We start from the raw sequence: 19,908 nt of genomic DNA on the forward strand, positions 1-19,908 counted from the left end.
TGTGGCGATAGGTTATTGATACGGTGTGGGAGGGGTGAGTTAGGGTTAGGCTGAGGAGGGGAGGTTAGGGATATGGTGTGGGAGAGGTGAGTTAGGGTTAGGCTGAGGAGGGGAGGTTAGACATACGGTGTGGGAGAGGTGAGGTAGCGTTAGACTGAGGAGGGGAGGTTAGCGTTACGGTGTGGGAAAGGTGAGTTAGGGTTAGGCTGAGGAGGGGAGGTTAGTGATACGGTGTGAGAGGGGTGAGTTAGGGTTAGGCTGAGGAGGGGAGGTTAGGGATACGGTGTAGGTGGGGTGAGTTAGGGTTAGGCTGAGGAGGGGAGGTTAGGGATACAGTGTGGGAGAGGTGAGTTAGGGTTAGGCTGAGAAGGGGGGGTTAGGTATATGGTGTGGGAGGGGTGAGTTAGTGTTAGGCTGAGGAGGGGAGGTTAGGGGTACGGTGTGGGAGAGGTGAGTTAGGGTTAGGCTGCGGCGGTAGGTTAGGGATACGGTGTGGGAGGGGTGAGTTAGGGTTAGGCTGAGGAGGCTAGGTTAGGGATACATATTGGGAGGGGAGAGTTAGGGTTAGGCTTGGGAGTGGAGGTTAGGGATACGGTGTGGGAGCGGTGAGTTAGGGATAGGCTGAGGAGGGGAGGTTAGGGATATGGTGTGGGAGAGGTGAGTTAGGGTTAGGCTGTGGCGGTAGGTTAGAGATACGGTGTCGGAGAGGTGAGTTAGGGTTAGGCTGTGGTAGTAGGTTAATGATATGGTGTAGGTGGTGTGAGTTAGGGTTAGGCTGAGGAGGGGAGGTTAGGGATACGGTCTGGGAGAGGTGAGTTAGGGCTAGGCTGTGGCGATAGGTTAGGGATACGGTGTGGGAGGGGTGAGTTAGGGTTAGGCTGAGGAGGGGAGGTTAGGGATATGGTGTGGGAGAGGTGAGTTAGGGTTAGGCTGAGGAGGGGAGGTTAGAGATACGGTGTGGGAGAGGTGAGTTAGGGTTAACCTGAGGAGGGGAGGTTAGAGATATGCTGTGGGAGAGGTGAGTTAGGGTTAACCTGAGGAGGGGAGGTTAGTGATACGGTGTGGGAGGGGTGAGTTAGGGTTAGGCTGAGTAGGGGAGGTTAGTGATACGGGGGGGTTGGGTTAGGGTTAGGCTGAGGAGGGAAGGTTAGGGATACGGTGTGGGAGAGGGGAGTTACGGTTAGGCTGTGATGGTAGGTTAGGGATACGGTGTAGGTGGGGTGAGTTAGGGTTAGGCTGAGGAGGGGAGGTTAGGGATACGGTGTGGGAGAGGTGAGTTAGGGTTAGGCTGAGAAGGGGAGGTTAGGGATATGGTGTGGAAGGGGTGAGTTAGGGTTAGGCTGAGGAGGGGAGGTTAGGGGTACGGTGTGGGAGAGGTGAGTTAGGGTTAGGCTGAGGAGGGGAGGTTAGGGATACGATGTGGGAGGGGTGAGTTAGGGTTAGGCTGAGGAGGCTAGGTTAGGGATACATATTGGGAGGGGAGAGTTAGGGTTAGGCTGAGGAGGGGAGGTTAGGGATATGGTGTGGGAGAGGTGAGTTAGGGTTAGGCTGTGGTGGTAGGTTAGGGATACGGTGTGGGAGGGGTGAGTTAGGGTTAGGCTGAGGAGGGGAGGTTAGGGATATGGTGTAGGAGAGGTGAGTTAGGGTTAGGCTGTTGCGGTAGGTTAGAGATACGGTGTGGGAGAGGTGAGTTAGTGTTAGGCTGTGGTAGTAGGTAAGTGATATGGTGTAGGTGGTGTGAGTTAGGGTTTGGCTGAGGAGGGGAGGTTAGGGATACGGTCTGGGAGAGGTGAGTTAGGGTTAGGCTGTGGCGATAGGTTAGGGATACGGTGTGGGAGGGGTGAGTTAGGGTTAGGCTGAGGAGGGGAGGTTAGGGATATGGTGTGGGAGAGGTGAGTTAGGGTTAGGCTGAGGAGGGGAGGTTATAGATACGGTGTGGGAGAGGTGAGTTAGGGTTAGGCTGAGGAGGGGAGGTTAGAGATATGCTGTGGGAGAGGTGAGCTAATGTTAGGCTGAGGACGGGAGGTTAGTGATACGGTGTGGGAGGGGTGAGTTAGGGTTAGGCTGAGGATGGTAGGTTAGGTATACGGTGTGCGAGGGGTGTGTTAGAGTTAGGCTGTGGGGGGGGGAGGTTAAGGATACAGTGTGGGAGAGATGATTTAGGGTTAGGCTGCGGCGGTAGGTTAATGATACGGTGTAGGCGGGGTGAGTTATTGTTAGGCTGTTGAGGGGAGGTTAGGGATATGGTGTGGGAGAGGTGAGTTAGGGTTAGGCTGTGGCGATAGGTTAGGGATACGGTGTGGGAGGGGTGAGTTAGGGTTAGGCTGAGGAGGGGAGGTTAGGGATACGGTGTGGGAGAGGTGAGTTAGGGTTAGGCTGTGGCAGTAGGTTAGGGATATGGTGTAGGCGGGGAGAGTTAGGGTTAGGCTGAGGAGGGATAGGTTAGGCATATGGTGTGGGAGGGGTGAGTTAGTTTTAGGCTGTGTCGGTAGGTTAGGGATACGGTGTGCGAGGGGTGAGTTAGGGTTGGACTGCAGGGGTAGGTTAGGGATATGGTGTGGGAGGGGTGAGTTACAGTTAGGCTGCGGGGTAGTTTAGCGATGTGGTGTGGGAGATGTGAGTTAGGGTTAGGCTGTGTCGGTAGGTTAGGCATATGGTGTGGGAGAGGTGAGTTAGGGTTAGGCTGTGGCGGTAGGTTAGAGATACGGTGTGCGAGGGGTGAGTTAGGGTTGGGCTGCAGGCGTAGGTTAGGGATATGGTGTGGGAGGGGTGAGTTACAGTTAGGCTGCGGGGTAGTTTAGCGATGTGGTGTGGGAGAGGTGAGTTAGGGTTAGGCTGTGATGGTTAGGGATATGTGTAGGTTGGGTGAGTTAGGGTTAGGCTGAGGAGAGGTGGTAGGTATACGGTCTGGGAGGGGTGAGTTAGGGTTAGGCTGCGGGTGAATCTTAGGGATACAGTGTGGGAGGGGTGAGTTAGGGTTAGACTGAGGAGGGGAGTTTAGGGATACGGTGTGGGAGGGGTGAGTTAGGGTTACGCTGCAGGGGAGGTTAGGGATATGGTGTGGGAGGGGTGAGTTAGGGTTAGGCTGTGGGGGTAGGTTAGGGATACGGTGTGGGAGGGTTGAGTTACAGTTAGGCTGCAGGGGAGGTTAGGGATAAGGTGTGGGAGGGGTGAGTTAGGGTTAGGCTGTGGGGGGGGGGGTTAGGGATATGTGTGTGAGAGGTGATATAGTGTTATGCTGCGTGGGAGGTTAGGGATATGGTGTGGGAGTGGTGAGTTACAGTTAGGCTGTGGGGGGAGGTTAGGGATACGATGTGGGAGGGGTGAGTTAGGGTTAGTCTGCACCGCAGGGATGGGACATCGAAAGAAAACATCGGTCAAATGATGTTTTTCAACATTGGTTGCAAAACATCATTTAGACCTAAACATTGGTACTGTGAACCCGATGTTAACCGATGTTTCGATATTTTTTAAATAAACTGGTTACCAAAGCATATAATACACTAATAAGCTTCTGAAATGATAAATAATCCCTCTATTAAGTTTATCTTGTTGGAGGCTTACAGTTATACACACACAATGGATATATGGTTCATGTTTTGTGGTAAATCAAATTTGTTACAGAAGGAAAAAAACATGAAGCATTAACTATCAAACCTTTATTGCAACAACTCACAATCTGCTATTTTTACCTAGATTTTTAACTGTAGCAACAGGCTAATAACTTATGTTGATCATAGAAAATAACAAACAAACTGTACACACAGTGCAACATAGAACATACTACATAGAACAATCACATAGTACATTGAAAAAAACTCTTTGTAGCAAAATAGGAATCTACTATTGAGGTACATAAATGATGGGCCTCACAATACAGGTGGATAAAACAAAATAAAAACTGGGAGGGGAATAACAGAAATTGGGGAAGGGGAGACTCCAGTCCAGCATCCTTTCAAACTGGCCCCCAAATTTTCATATCCACATTGTGCAGAAATAGTAATTTTGACAGTAGTTTCCCATCTAGCCTATTCCTGGTTTTACCTTTAATTTCACCAGCTTTAGAGAACAGGCGTTCTGAAGGTACTGAAGTGGCCACAGTTGTTAAATATCGTCTAGCTATTTTGGCAAGATTTGGGTATGTTGGTTCCATCAGTTTCCAGAATATTAGTGGGTTAGGTAAGACCTAAAAATTTACAGTAATTGCTAGTCTTGGAGAAGGATTTGGGGCGCGGCTCCCCTTGGGTTGGTGTAACCGAGTTGCTTTTGGGGTGGCACACCCTAACATTGATTTAGCACTATTTATTTTCACTAATATTATACTTCCTAGCACTACACGTTTTAACCTCTAGCTCCTGCTTCTTTCTTATTAACACACTTTTATAGCTTAGTTTTTCACTTGTGTGCTGCCCCCGGGTGACTCCTTTTTGGGGTTCCGCGTCCCAGATTCAAACTTAGTATTCGGGACCCACCAGAAATTAGGTCACCGTGAAGCTGGTTGGTGGGCAAATATTTCTTGGCCAATGAATATATCAAGAACCTCTGTTATTGATTTATTAATAATATGAAGTGTGCATCTGCACCATGTGTTTTTCTTTGCAGAACTACAAGTCCCAGCATGATAGCACCTCATGTATATAGGGTGTGCATTCTAAGACCCCCCCCCCATAGTTTTGGAAGATACAAGTGGGGGGGTTGGGATCATTTGGTCTATTGCATTATGGTAGAAAGTCATTAGGTCGAATCCATTAGGTCGACATGCTAAAAGGTCGACATGATTCTATGTCGACATGGGAAAAGGTCGACATGATTCTAGGTCGAAAGGTCATTAGTTCGACAGGTCATTAGTTCGACAAGGTCATTAGTTCGACATTGTCTATGTCGACATTCACAAGGTCGACATGGGGTTTTTCACTGTTTTTTTACCTGAATGTCAACACAGTCGACATGGACACAGTTTTAAGTGCACTGCATCCCCTCGCATCGCTCGCTGCGCTCGCAATGCGTCGGGCACGGTGCCTCGCTGCGCTCGGCACACTATTTTATTCTCCCACCACGCCCTAGTGGATGGTAGGGCATGAAATACCGCCTGTCAGCACATGTCGGCTCAAAAAACAGTGAAAAACTCCATGTCGACCTTGTGAATGTCGACATAGACAATGTCGAACTAATGACCTTGTCGAACTAATGACCTGTCGAACTAATGACCTTTCGAACTAGAATCATGTCGACCTTTTCCCATGTCGACCTTTTAGCATGTCGACCTAATGGATTCGACCTAATGACTTTCTACCATAATGCAGTAGACCAAATGACCGCATCCCAAGTGGGGTCAGGACACTAGTGGAAGATACAAGTGTGGTCAGGACACTAGTGGAAGATACAAGTGTAAGCAGCATACCAGTGTGAGCAGGATACTTGTGGAATATACAAGTGTGGCCAGGACACTAGTGGTAGAAATTTGAGCAGGAAATTAGTGAAAGATAGAAGTGTGAGCAGGACACTAGTGGAAGATATAAATGTGAGCGGGATACTTGTGCAAGATACAAGTGTGGTCTTGACACTAGTGGAAGATACAAGTGTGAGCAGCATACTAGTGTGAGCAGGATACTTGTGGAATATACAAGTGTGGCCAGGACACTAGTGGTAGATAGAAATTTGAGCAGGAAATTAGTGAAAGATAGAAGTGTGAGCAGGACACTAGTGGGAGATACAAGTGTGAGCGGGATACCAGTGTGAGCAGAACACTAGTGGATGATACAAGTGTGGTCAGCACATTAGTGGAAGACACAAGTGGGGTCAGGACACTAGTGGAAGATACAAGTGTGGTCAGGACACTAGTGGAAGATACAAGTGGGGTCAGGACATTAGTGGAAGATACAAGTGGTGTCAGGACACTAGTGGAAGATACAAGTGTGAGCGGGATACTTGTGCAAGATACAAATGTTGTCTTGACACTAGTGGAAGATACAAGTGTGAGCAGAATACTTGTTGAAGATATAAGTGTGAACGGGATACTTGTGCAAGATACAAATGTGGTCTTGACACAAGTGGAAGATACAAGTGTGAGCAGGACACTAGTGGAAGATACTAGTGTGGGCAGAATACTTGTGGAAGATACTAGTGTGAGCAGGACACTAGTGGAAGATACTAGTGTGAGCAGGATACTAGTCTCAACCAGAGATAGCGGTCGTGATGTCAGCAAATATGAAATATCCCCCACAGGACAGGGGGATAGGTGGGGTGCTGGGGCTGTCACACATGCATGTTAGGGATGCCAATCCCGGGGCATTTGTTCAATCGTGGAAATCAGTATCGAAAAATGCCTAATCCCGGGATTCCTGGTATACCCGGGATAGAGTTTATCAATATAAATATAATAACAAACTTTCTAATACCCCTCTGTCCCCCCAAACCAGTATCACTTACAGTACAGGGTCGGCGGTGATCGGGAGACACAGAGGTGACCATAGCAGTGATCGGGAGACCCGGGTGGAGGTGAGGATGTTGGGTGGTGGTAGGTGTGCGCTGCACAGCGTGACCTCTGCCATCAGCATTGTGCCAGGATCAGGTGCACCTAGGCAGCGTCTGAGCTGGTCTCTCAGTACTGCCTGGCATTACATTTGTGCATGCGCAGGGCAACCCCAGAATCCTGGGATCCCGCTGATCCCGATCCTGGGATTGGCCACCCTAATGCACGGTATATCTGATGCACCCCCTCCTATATACATTCCGGGGATCCCTAATATTTGCTGCTCACCCTGAAAGCCTCTGTGTAATAAATGGGCCCCCTGTCTCGTATAATGGGAGAGAATCCCGGAACATCACACGGCTCATTATTAATGACAGATAGAAGGTTGTACATAATGTAGGGGGAGAAGGGAGGAGTACGGAGGAGAGATGGAATAAATAATGAAGATTTCAGGATAATAAACCAGCATTAAACTTGAAGATGGAATAAATCTAAGTGGATGTTCTAGTGATAATAATACAATATTAATAATAATAATTATATGGTAAATAAATGGAGATGGTTCTAAGAGTCTGAGATCAGACAGATGATATCCGGTATTACAGCTATATCCCAACATAACATCATTTATTTCTTGGGGTCTATTCATGCTGCAGGGAAAAGCCGCTTCTCCCCTGGACATAGGTGGTGATGTCTCCGGGAGGGTGCGTGATGGGGTATAGGGGATCAGGGGGCACAGGCGGCAGCGTGGTATATAACGGTGAGATTACTGACATTGTGCAGAGGGGGCATGGATAGGGTATAGCATCAATCCTGTCATCGCCCACTTCCATTGGTCAATGGGCAGCTGGGGCAGGTGGTGGCCGGATTTGGGAGACTTTACCATATGTCCGGATGGCTAGGAGTGCCAGGAGATTTACGGGAGACTCACAGCTGCTCCGGGAGTGTAGGTCAGTACCCACCAAGAACATCAGGAAATAAATACTGTATATGAGGGGTAATAACATGGAGGACCGGGAGCTTTCCCCAGTGCGTCCCATAATTACTGCTGGTATCACTTATCAGGGGTCATCGCTGGACAGGTGTTACCCAAATAGTTCCCAGACCATCAACATGATGAAACAACTGCACAGAACTGGTCTGTCCTGCTGACATCCACCTGTCCTGTAATAGTATTGTGTATTACCTTATACCCCAGTACTGGTCAGTCCTGCTGACATCCACCTGTCCTGTAATAGTATTGTGTATTACCGTATACCCCAGTACTGGTCTGTCCTGCTGACATCCACCTGTCCTGTAATAGTATGGTGTATTACCGTATACCCCAGTACCGGTCAGTCCTGCTGACATCCACGTGTCCTGTAATAGTATTGTGTATTACCGTATACCCCAGTACTGGTCAGTCCTGCTGACATCCACCTGTCCTGTAATAGTATTGTGTATTACCGTATACCCCAGTACTGGTCAGTCCTGCTGACATCCACGTGTCCTGTAATAGTATTGTGTATTACCGTATACCCAAGTACTGGTCAGTCCTGCTGACATCCACCTGTCCTGTAATAGTATTGTGTATTACCGTATACCCCAGTACCGGTCAGTCCTGCTGACATCCACGTGTCCTGTAATAGTATTGTGTATTACCGTATACCCCAGTACTGGTCAGTCCTGCTGACATCCACCTGTTCTGTAATAGTATTGTGTATTACCGTATACCCCAGTACTGGTCAGTCCTGCTGACATCCACCTGTCCTGTAATAGTATTGTGTATTACCGTATACCCAAGTACTGGTCAGTCCTGCTGACATCCACCTGTCCTGTAATAGTATTGTGTATTACCGTATACCCCAGTACTGGTCAGTCCTGCTGACATCCACCTGTCCTGTAATAGTATTGTGTATTACCGTATACCCCAGTACTGGTCAGTCCTGCTGAGCGCATCCACGTGTCCTGTAATAGTATTGTGTATTACCGTATACCCCAGTACTGGTCAGTCCTGCTGACATCCACCTGTCCTGTAATAGTATTGTGTATTACCGTATACCCCGGTACCGGTCAGTCCTGCTGACATCCACCTGTCCTGTAATAGTATTGTGTATTACCGTATACCCCAGTACTGGTCAGTCCTGCTGACATCCACCTGTCCTGTAATAGTATTGTGTATTACCGTATACCCCAGTACCGGTCAGTCCTGCTGACATCCACCTGTCCTGTAATAGTATTGTGTATTACCGTATACCCCAGTACTGGTCAGTCCTGCTGACATCCACCTGTCCTGTAATAGTATTGTGTATTACCGTATACCCCAGTACTGGTCAGTCCTGCTGACATCCACCTGTCCTGTAATAGTATTGTGTATTACCGTATACCCCAGTACTGGTCAGTCCTGCTGACATCCACCTGTCCTGTAATAGTATTGTGTATTACCGTATACCCCAGTACTGGTCAGTCCTGCTGACATCCACCTGTCCTGTAATAGTATTGTGTTTTACCGTATACCCCAGTACTGGTCAGTCCTGCTGACATCCACCTGTCCTGTAATAGTATTGTGTATTACCGTATACCCCAGTACCGGTCAGTCCTGCTGAGCGCATCCACGTGTCCTGTAATAGTATTGTGTATTACCGTATACCCCAGTACTGGTCAGTCCTGCTGACATCCACCTGTCCTGTAATAGTATTGTGTATTACCGTATACCCCAGTACTGGTCAGTCCTGCTGACATCCACCTGTCCTGTAATAGTATTGTGTATTACCGTATACCCCAGTACTGGTCAGTCCTGCTGACATCCACCTGTCCTGTAATAGTATTGTGTATTACCGTATACCCCAGTACTGGTCAGTCCTGCTGACATCCACCTGTCCTGTAATAGTATTGTGTATTACCGTATACCCCAGTACCGGTCAGTCCTGCTGACATCCACCTGTCCTGTAATAGTATTGTGTATTACCGTATACCCCAGTACTGGTCAGTCCTGCTGAGCGCATCCACGTGTCCTGTAATAGTATTGTGTATTACCGTATACCCCAGTACCGGTCAGTCCTGCTGACATCCACCTGTCCTGTAATAGTATTGTGTATTACCGTATACCCTAGTACTGGTCAGTCCTGCTGACATCCACCTGTCCTGTAATAGTATTGTGTATTACCGTATACCCCAGTACCGGTCAGTCCTGCTGACATCCACCTGTCCTGTAATAGTATTGTGTATTACCGTATACCCCAGTACTGGTCAGTCCTGCTGACATCCACCTGTCCTGTAATAGTATTGTGTATTACCGTATACCCCAGTACCGGTCAGTCCTGCTGACATCCACCTGTCCTGTAATAGTATTGTGTGTTACCGTATACCCCAGTACTGGTCAGTCCTGCTGACATCCACGTGTCCTGTAATAGTATTGTGTATTACCGTATACCCCAGTACCGGTCAGTCCTGCTGACATCCACCTGTCCTGTAATAGTATTGTGTATTACCGTATACCCCAGTACTGGTCAGTCCTGCTGACATCCACCAGTCCTGTAATAGTATTGTGTATTACTGTATACCCCAGTACTGGTCAGTCCTGCTGACATCCACCTGTCCTGTAATAGTATTGTGTATTACCGTATACCCCAGTACTGGTCAGTCCTGCTGACATCCACCAGTCCTGTAATAGTATTGTGTATTACCGTATACCCCAGTACTGGTCAGTCCTGCTGACATCCACCTGTCCTGTAATAGTATTGTGTATTACCGTATACCCCAGTACCGGTCAGTCCTGCTGACATCCACCTGTCCTGTAATAGTATTGTGTATTACCGTATACCCCAGTACTGGTCTGTCCTGCTGACATCCACCTGTCCTGTAATAGTATTGTGTATTACTGTATACCCCAGTACTGGTCAGTCCTGCTGACATCCACCTGTCCTGTAATAGTATTGTGTATTACCGTATACCCCAGTACTGGTCTGTCCTGCTGACATCCACCTGTCCTGTAATAGTATTGTGTATTACCGAATACCCCAGTACTGGTCAGTCCTGCTGACATCCACCTGTCCTGTAATAGTATTGTGTATTACCGAATACCCCAGTACTGGTCAGTCCTGCTGACATCCACCTGTCCTGTAATAGTATTGTGTATTCCCGTATACCCCAGTACTGGTCAGTCCTGCTGACATCCACCTGTCCTGTAATAGTATTGTGTATTACCGTATACCCCAGTACTGGTCAGTCCTGCTGACATCCACCTGTCCTGTAATAGTATTGTGTATTACCGTAAACCCCAGTACTGGTCAGTCCTGCTGACATCCACCTGTCCTGTAATAGTATTGTGTATTACCGTATACCCCAGTACCGGTCAGTCCTGCTGACATCCACCTGTCCTGTAATAGTATTGTGTATTACCGTATACCCCAGTACTGGTCAGTCCTGCTGACATCCACCTGTCCTGTAATAGTATTGTGTATTACCGTATACCCCAGTACTGGTCAGTCCTGCTGACATCCACCTGTCCTGTAATAGTATTGTGTATTTCCGTATACCCCAGTACTGGTCAGTCCTGCTGACATCCACCTGTCCTGTAATAGTATTGTGTATTACAGTATACCCCAGTACTGGTCAGTCCTGCTGACATCCACGTGTCCTGTAATAGTATTGTGTATTACCGTATACCCCAGTACTGGTCAGTCCTGCTGACATCCACCTGTCCTGTGATAGTATTGTGTATTACCGTATACCCCGGTACTGGTCAGTCCTGCTGACATCCACCTGTCCTGTAATAGTATTGTGTATTACCGTATACCCCGGTACTGGTCAGTCCTGCTGACATCCACCTGTCCTGTAATAGTATTGTGTATTACCGTATACCCCGGTACCGGTCAGTCCAGCTGACATCCACCTGTCCTGTAATAGTATTGTGTATTACCGTATACCCCGGTACTGGTCAGTCCAGCTGACATCCACCTGTCCTGTAATAGTATTGTGTATTACCGTATACCCCAGTACTGGTCAGTCCTGCTGACATCCACCTGTCCTGTAATAGTATTGTGTATTACCGTATACCCCAGTACTGGTCAGTCCTGCTGACATCCACCTGTCCTGTAATAGTACTGTGTATTACCGTATACCCCAGTACCGGTCAGTCCTGCTGACATCCACCTGTCCTGTAATAGTACTGTGTATTACCGTATACCCCAGTACCGGTCAGTCCTGCTGACATCCACCTGTCCTGTAATAGTATTGTGTATTACCGTATACCCCAGTACTGGTCAGTCCTGCTGACATCCACCTGTCCTGTAATAGTATTGTGTATTACCGTATACCCCAGTACTGGTCAGTCCTGCTGACATCCACCTGTCCTGTAATAGTATTGTGTATTACCGTATACCCCAGTAGCGGTCAGTCCTGCTGACATCCACCTGTCCTGTAATAGTATTGTGTATTACCGTATACCCCAGTACTGGTCAGTCCTGCTGACATCCACGTGTCCTGTAATAGTATTGTGTATTACCGTATACCCCAGTACTGGTCAGTCCTGCTGACATCCACCTGTCCTGTAATAGTATTGTGTATTTCCGTATACCCCAGTACTGGTCAGTCCTGCTGACATCCACCTGTCCTGTAATAGTATTGTGTATTACAGTATACCCCAGTACTGGTCAGTCCTGCTGACATCCACGTGTCCTGTAATAGTATTGTGTATTACCGTATACCCCAGTACTGGTCAGTCCTGCTGACATCCACCTGTCCTGTAATAGTATTGTGTATTACCGTATACCCCGGTACTGGTCAGTCCTGCTGACATCCACCTGTCCTGTAATAGTATTGTGTATTACCGTATACCCCGGTACCGGTCAGTCCAGCTGACATCCACCTGTCCTGTAATAGTATTGTGTATTACCGTATACCCCGGTACTGGTCAGTCCAGCTGACATCCACCTGTCCTGTAATAGTATTGTGTATTACCGTATACCCCAGTACTGGTCAGTCCTGCTGACATCCACCTGTCCTGTAATAGTATTGTGTATTACCGTATACCCCAGTACTGGTCAGTCCTGCTGACATCCACCTGTCCTGTAATAGTATTGTGTATTACCGTATACCCCAGTACTGGTCAGTCCTGCTGACATCCACGTGTCCTGTAATAGTATTGTGTATTACCGTATACCCCAGTACTGGTCAGTCCTGCTGACATCCACCTGTCCTTCCACGTGTCCTGTAATAGTATTGTGTATTACCGTATACCCCAGTACTGGTCAGTCCTGCTGACATCCACCTGTCCTGTAATAGTATTGTGTATTACCGTATACCCCAGTACTGGTCAGTCCTGCTGACATCCACCTGTCCTGTAATAGTATTGTGTATTACCGTATACCCCAGTACTGGTCAGTCCTGCTGACATCCACCTGTCCTGTAATAGTATTGTGTATTACCGTATACCCCAGTACTGGTCAGTCCTGCTGACATCCACCTGTCCTGTAATAGTATTGTGTATTACCGTATACCCCAGTACTGGTCAGTCCTGCTGACATCCACGTGTCCTGTAATAGTATTGTGTATTACCGTATACCCCAGTACTGGTCAGTCCTGCTGACATCCACCTGTCCTGTAATAGTATTGTGTATTACCGTATACCCCAGTACCGGTCAGTCCTGCTGACATCCACCTGTCCTGTAATAGTATTGTGTATTACCGTATACCCCAGTACTGGTCAGTCCTGCTGACATCCACCTGTCCTGTAATAGTATTGTGTATTACCGTATACCCCGGTACTGGTCAGTCCTGCTGACATCTACCTGTCCTGTAATAGTATTGTGTATTACCGTATACCCCAGTACTGGTCAGTCCTGCTGACATCCACCTGTCCTGTAATAGTATTGTGTATTACCGTATACCCCAGTACTGGTCAGTCCTGCTGACATCCACCTGTCCTGTAATAGTATTTTGTATTACTGTATACCCCAGTACTGGTCAGTCCTGCTGACATCCACCTGTCCTGTAATAGTATTGTGTATTACCGTATACCCCAGTACTGGTCAGTCCTGCTGACATCCACCTGTCCTGTAATAGTATTGTGTATTACCGTATACCCCGGTACTGGTCAGTCCTGCTGACATCCACCTGTCCTGTAATAGTATTGTGTATTACCGTATACCCCAGTACTGGTCAGTCCTGCTGACATCCACGTGTCCTGTAATAGTATGTGTGTGGCATATGTATAATGGAGCATCACGGTGTGTGGTATATGTATAATGGGCATCACGGTGTGCGTCATATGTATAATGGGCATCACGGTGTGTGGCATATGTATAATGGGCATCACGGTGTGTGGCATATGTATAATGGCCATCACTGTGTGTGGCATATGTATAATGGGCATCACAGTGTGGGGCATATGTATAATGAGCATCACGGTGTGTGGCATATGTATAATGGCCATCACGGTGTGTGGCATATGTATAATGGAGCATCACGGTGTGTGGCATATGTATAATGAGCATCACGGTGTTTGGCATATGTATAATGGGCATCACGGTGTGTGGCATATGTATAATGGAGCATCACGGTGTGTGGTATATGTATAATGGGCATCACGGTGTGCGTCATATGTATAATGGGCATCACGGTGTGTGGCATATGTATAATGGGCATCACGGTGTGTGGCATATGTATAATGGCCATCACTGTGTGTGGCATATGTATAATGGAGCATTACGGTGTGTGGTATATGTATAATGGGCATCACGGTGTGCGTCATATGTATAATGGGCATCACGGTGTGTGGCATATGTATAATGGGCATCACGGTGTGTGGCATATGTATAATGGGCATCACGGTGTGTGGCATATGTATAATGGCCATCACTGTGTGTGGCATATGTATAATGGAGCATCACGGTGTGTGGCATATGTATAATGGGCATCACGGGGTGTGGCATATGTATAATGGTATCACGGTGTGTGGCATATGTATAATGGGCATCACGGTGTGCGACATATGTATAATGAGCATCACGGTGTGTGACATATGTATAATGGAGCATCACGTTGTGCGGCATATGTATAATGGGTATCACGGTGTGCGGCATATGTATAATGGACATCACTGTGTGTGGCATATGTATAATGGGCATCACGGTGTGTGGCATATGTATAATGGGCATCACGGTGTGTGGCATATGTATAATGGCCATCACTGTGTGTGGCATATGTATAATGGAGCATCACGGTGTGTGGCATATGTATAATGGGTATCACGGTGTGTGGCATATGTATAATGGCCATCACTGTGTGTGGCATATGTATAATGGAGCATCACGGTGTGTGGCATATGTATAATGGGCATCACGGTGTGCGGCATATGTATAATGGAGTATCACGGTGTGTGGCATATGTATAATGGGCATCACGGTGTGCGGCACAAGTATAATGGGCATCACGGTGTGCAGCATATGTATAATGGGCATCACGGTGTGCGGCATATGTATAATGGAGCATCACGGTGTGGGGCATATGTATAATGAGCATCACGGTATGTGACATATGTATAATGGGCATCACGGTGTGTGGCATATGTATAATGGGCATCACGGTGTGTGGCATATGTATAATGGGCATCTCTGTGTGTGGCATATGTATAATGGACATCACGAGTGTGGCATATGTATAATGGGCATCACGGTGTGTGGCATATGTATAATGGGCATCACGGTGTGTGGCATATGTATAATGGCATCTGGGTGTGCGGCATATGTATAATGGGCATCACGGTGTGTGGCACATGTATAATGGAGCATCACGGTGTGGGGTATATGTATAATGGGCATCACGATGTGCGGCATATGTATAATGGGGCATCACGGTGTGCGGCATATGTATAATGGGCATCACGGTGTGCGACATATGTATAATGGGCATCACGGTGTGCGACATATGTATAATGGGCATCACGGTGTGCGGCATATGTATAATGGGCATCACGGTGTGTGACATATGTATAATGGGCATCACGGTGTGTGGCATATGTATAATGGGCATCACGGTGTGTGGCATATGTATAATGGGCATCACGGTGTGTGGCATATGTATAATGGGCATCACGGTGTGTGGCATATGTATAATGGAGCATCACGGTGTGCGGCATATGTATAATGGGCATCACAGTGTGTGGCATATGTATAATGGGCATCACGGTGTTTGGCATATGTATAATGGGCATCTCTGTGTGTGGCATATGTATAATGGGCATCTCTGTGTGTGGCATATGTATAATGGGCATCACGGTGTGGGGCATATGTATAATGGGCATCACGGTGTGGGGCATATGTATAATGGGCATCACGGTGTATGGCATATGTATAATGGGCATCACGGTGTGGCATATGTATAATGGGCATCACGGTGTGTGGCATATGTATAATGGGCATCACGGTGTGTGCCATATGTATAATGGGCATCACGGTGTGGGGTATATGTATAATGGGCATCACGGTGTGTGGTATATGTATAATGGGCATCACGGTGTGTGGGATATGTATAATGGGCATCACGGTGTGTGGCATATGTATAATGGGTATCACGGTGTGGGGTATATGTATAATGGGTATCACGGTGTGTGACATATGTATAATGGGCATCACGGTGTGTGACATATGTATAATGGGCATCACGGTGTGTGGCATATGTATAATGGAGCATCACGGTGTGTGGCATATGTATAATGGACATCACGGTGTGTGACATATGTATAATGGGCATCACGGTGTGTGGCATATGTATAGTGGGCATCACGGTGTGCGGCATGTGTATAATGGGCATCACGGTGTGTGACATGTGTATAATGGGCATCACGGTGTGTGGCATATGTATAATGGCCATCACTGTGTGTGGCATATGTATAATGGAGCATCACGGTGTGTGGCATATGTATAATGGAGCATCACGGTGTGTGGCATATGTATAATGGGCATCACGGTGTGTGGCATATGTATAATGGGCATCACGGTGTGTGGCATATGTGTAATGAGCATCACGGTGTATGACATATGTATAATGGGCATCACGGTGTATGACATATGTATAATGGAGCATCACGGTGTGTGGCATATGTATAATGGAGCATCACGGTGTGGGGCATATGTATAATGGGCATCACGGTGTGCGGCATATGTATAATGAGCATCACTGTGTGTGGCATATGTATAATGGGCATCACGGTGTGTGGCATATGTATAATGGGCATCACGGTGTGTGGCATATGTATAATGGTCATCACGGTGTGTGGCATATGTATAATGGTCATCACGGTGTGTGGTATATGTATAATGGGCATCACGGTGTGTGGAATATGTATAATGGGCATCACGGTGTGTGGCATATGTATAATGGAGCATCACGGTGTGTGGCATATGTATAATGGACATCACGGTGTGTGACATATGTATAATGGGCATCACGGTGTGTGGCATATGTATAGTGGGCATCACGGTGTGCGGCATGTGTATAATGGGCATCACGGTGTGTGACATATGTATAATGGGCATCACGGTGTGTGGCATATGTATAATGGCCATCACTGTGTGTGGCATATGTATAATGGAGCATCACGGTGTGTGGCATATGTATAATGGAGCATCACGGTGTGTGGCATATGTATAATGGACATCACGGTGTGTGACATATGTATAATGGGCATCACGGTGTGTGGCATATGTATAATGGGCATCACGGTGTATGGCATATGTATAATGGAGCATCACGGTGTGTGGCATATGTATTATGGAGCATCACGGTGTGCGGCATATGTATAATGGGCATCACGGTGTGCGGCATATGTATAATGGAGTATCACGGTGTGTGGCATATGTATAATGGGCATCACGGTGTGCGGCACAAGTATAATGGGCATCACGGTGTGCAGCATATGTATAATGGGCATCACGGTGTGCGGCATATGTATAATGGAGCATCACGGTGTGTGGCATATGTATAATGGGCATCACGGTGTGTGGCATATGTATAATGGGCATCACGGTGTGTGGCACATGTATAATGGAGCATCACGGTGTGTGGCATATGTATAATGGGCATCACGGTGTGTGACATATGTATAATGGGCATCACGGTGTGTGGCATATGTATAATGGGCATCACGGTGTGTGGCATATGTATAATGGGCATCACGGTGTGTGGCATATGTATAATGGGCATCACGGTGTGTGGCATATGTATAATGGAGCATCACGGTGTGGGCCATATGTATAATGGGCATCACGGTGTGGGGTATATGTATAATGGGCATCACGGTGTGTGGGATATGTATAATGGGCATCACGGTGTGTGGCATATGTATAATGGGTATCACGGTGTGGGGTATATGTATAATGGGTATCACGGTGTGGGGTATATGTATAATGGGCATCACGGTGTGGGGTATATGTATAATGGGCATCACTGTGTGTGGCATATGTATAATGGAGCATCACGGTGTGTGGCATATGTATAATGGGCATCACGGTGTGTGGCATATGTATAATGAGCATCACGGTGTGTGGCATATGTATAATGGGTATCACGGTGTGTGACATATGTATAATGGGCATCACGGTGTGTGGGATATGTGTAATGAGCATCACGGTGTATGACATATGTATAATGGGCATCACGGTGTATGACATATGTATAATGGAGCATCACGGTGTGTGGCATATGTATAATGGAGCATCACGGTGTGGGGCATATGTATAATGGGCATCACGGTGTGCGGCATATGTATAATGAGCATCACTGTGTGTGGCATATGTATAATGGGCATCACGGTGTGTGACATATGTATAATGGGCATCACGGTGTGTGGCATATGTATAATGGTCATCACGGTGTGTGGCATATGTATAATGGAGCATCACGGTGTGTGGCATATGTATAATGGACATCACGGTGTGTGACATATGTATAATGGGCATCACGGTGTGTGGCATATGTATAATGGGCATCACGGTGTGCGGCATGTGTATAATGGGCATCACGGTGTGTGACATATGTATATTGGGCATCACGGTGTGTGGCATATGTATAATGGCCATCACTGTGTGTGGCATATGTATAATGGAGCATCACGGTGTGTGGCATATGTATAATGGAGCATCACGGTGTGTGGGATATGTGTAATGAGCATCACGGTGTATGACATATGTATAATGGGCATCACGGTGTATGACATATGTATAATGGAGCATCACGGTGTGTGGCATATGTATAATGGAGCATCACGGTGTGGGGCATATGTATAATGGGCATCACGGTGTGCGGCATATGTATAATGAGCATCACTGTGTGTGGCATATGTATAATGGGCATCACGGTGTGTGACATATGTATAATGGGCATCACGGTGTGTGGCATATGTATAATGGTCATCACGGTGTGTGGCATATGTATAATGGAGCATCACGGTGTGTGGCATATGTATAATGGAGCATCACGGTGTGTGGCATATGTATAATGGACATCACGGTGTGTGACATATGTATAATGGGCATCACGGTGTGTGGCATATGTATAGTGGGCATCACGGTGTGCGGCATGTGTATAATGGGCATCACGGTGTGTGACATATGTATAATGGGCATCACGGTGTGTGGCATATGTATAATGGCCATCACTGTGTGTGGCATATGTATAATGGAGCATCACGGTGTGTGGCATATGTATAATGGAGCATCACGGTGTGTGGCATATGTATAATGGACATCACGGTGTGTGGCATATGTATAATGGGCATCACGGTGTGTGGCATATGTATAATGGGCATCACGGTGTATGGCATATGTATAATGGAGCATCACGGTGTGTGGCATATGTATTATGGAGCATCACGGTGTGTGGCATATGTATAATGAGCATCACGGTGTGTGGCTGATGTGTAATGGGCATCACGGTGTATGACATATGTATTATGGAGCATCACGGTGTGTGGGATATGTGTAATGAGCATCACGGTGTATGACATATGTATAATGGGCATCACGGTGTATGACATATGTATAATGGAGCATCACGGTGTGTGGCATATGTATAATGGAGCATCACGGTGTGGGGCATATGTATAATGGGCATCACGGTGTGCGGCATATGTATAATGAGCATCACTGTGTGTGGCATATGTATAATGGGCATCACGGTGTGTGACATATGTATAATGGGCATCACGGTGTGTGGCATATGTATAATGGTCATCACGGTGTGTGGCATATGTATAATGGAGCATCACGGTGTGTGGCATATGTATAATGGGCATCACGGTGTGTGGCACATGTATAATGGGCATCACGGTGTGCGGCATATGTATAATGGGCATCACGGTGTGCGGCATATGTATAATGGGCATCACGGTGTGCGGCATATGTATAATGGGCATCACGGTGTGCGGCATATGTATAATGGGCATCACGGTGTGCGAC

Source organism: Crinia signifera, chromosome 2 (assembly GCF_055691185.1).
Source record: "Crinia signifera chromosome 2, ASM5569118v1, whole genome shotgun sequence".
NCBI lineage: Eukaryota > Metazoa > Chordata > Amphibia > Anura > Myobatrachidae > Crinia > Crinia signifera.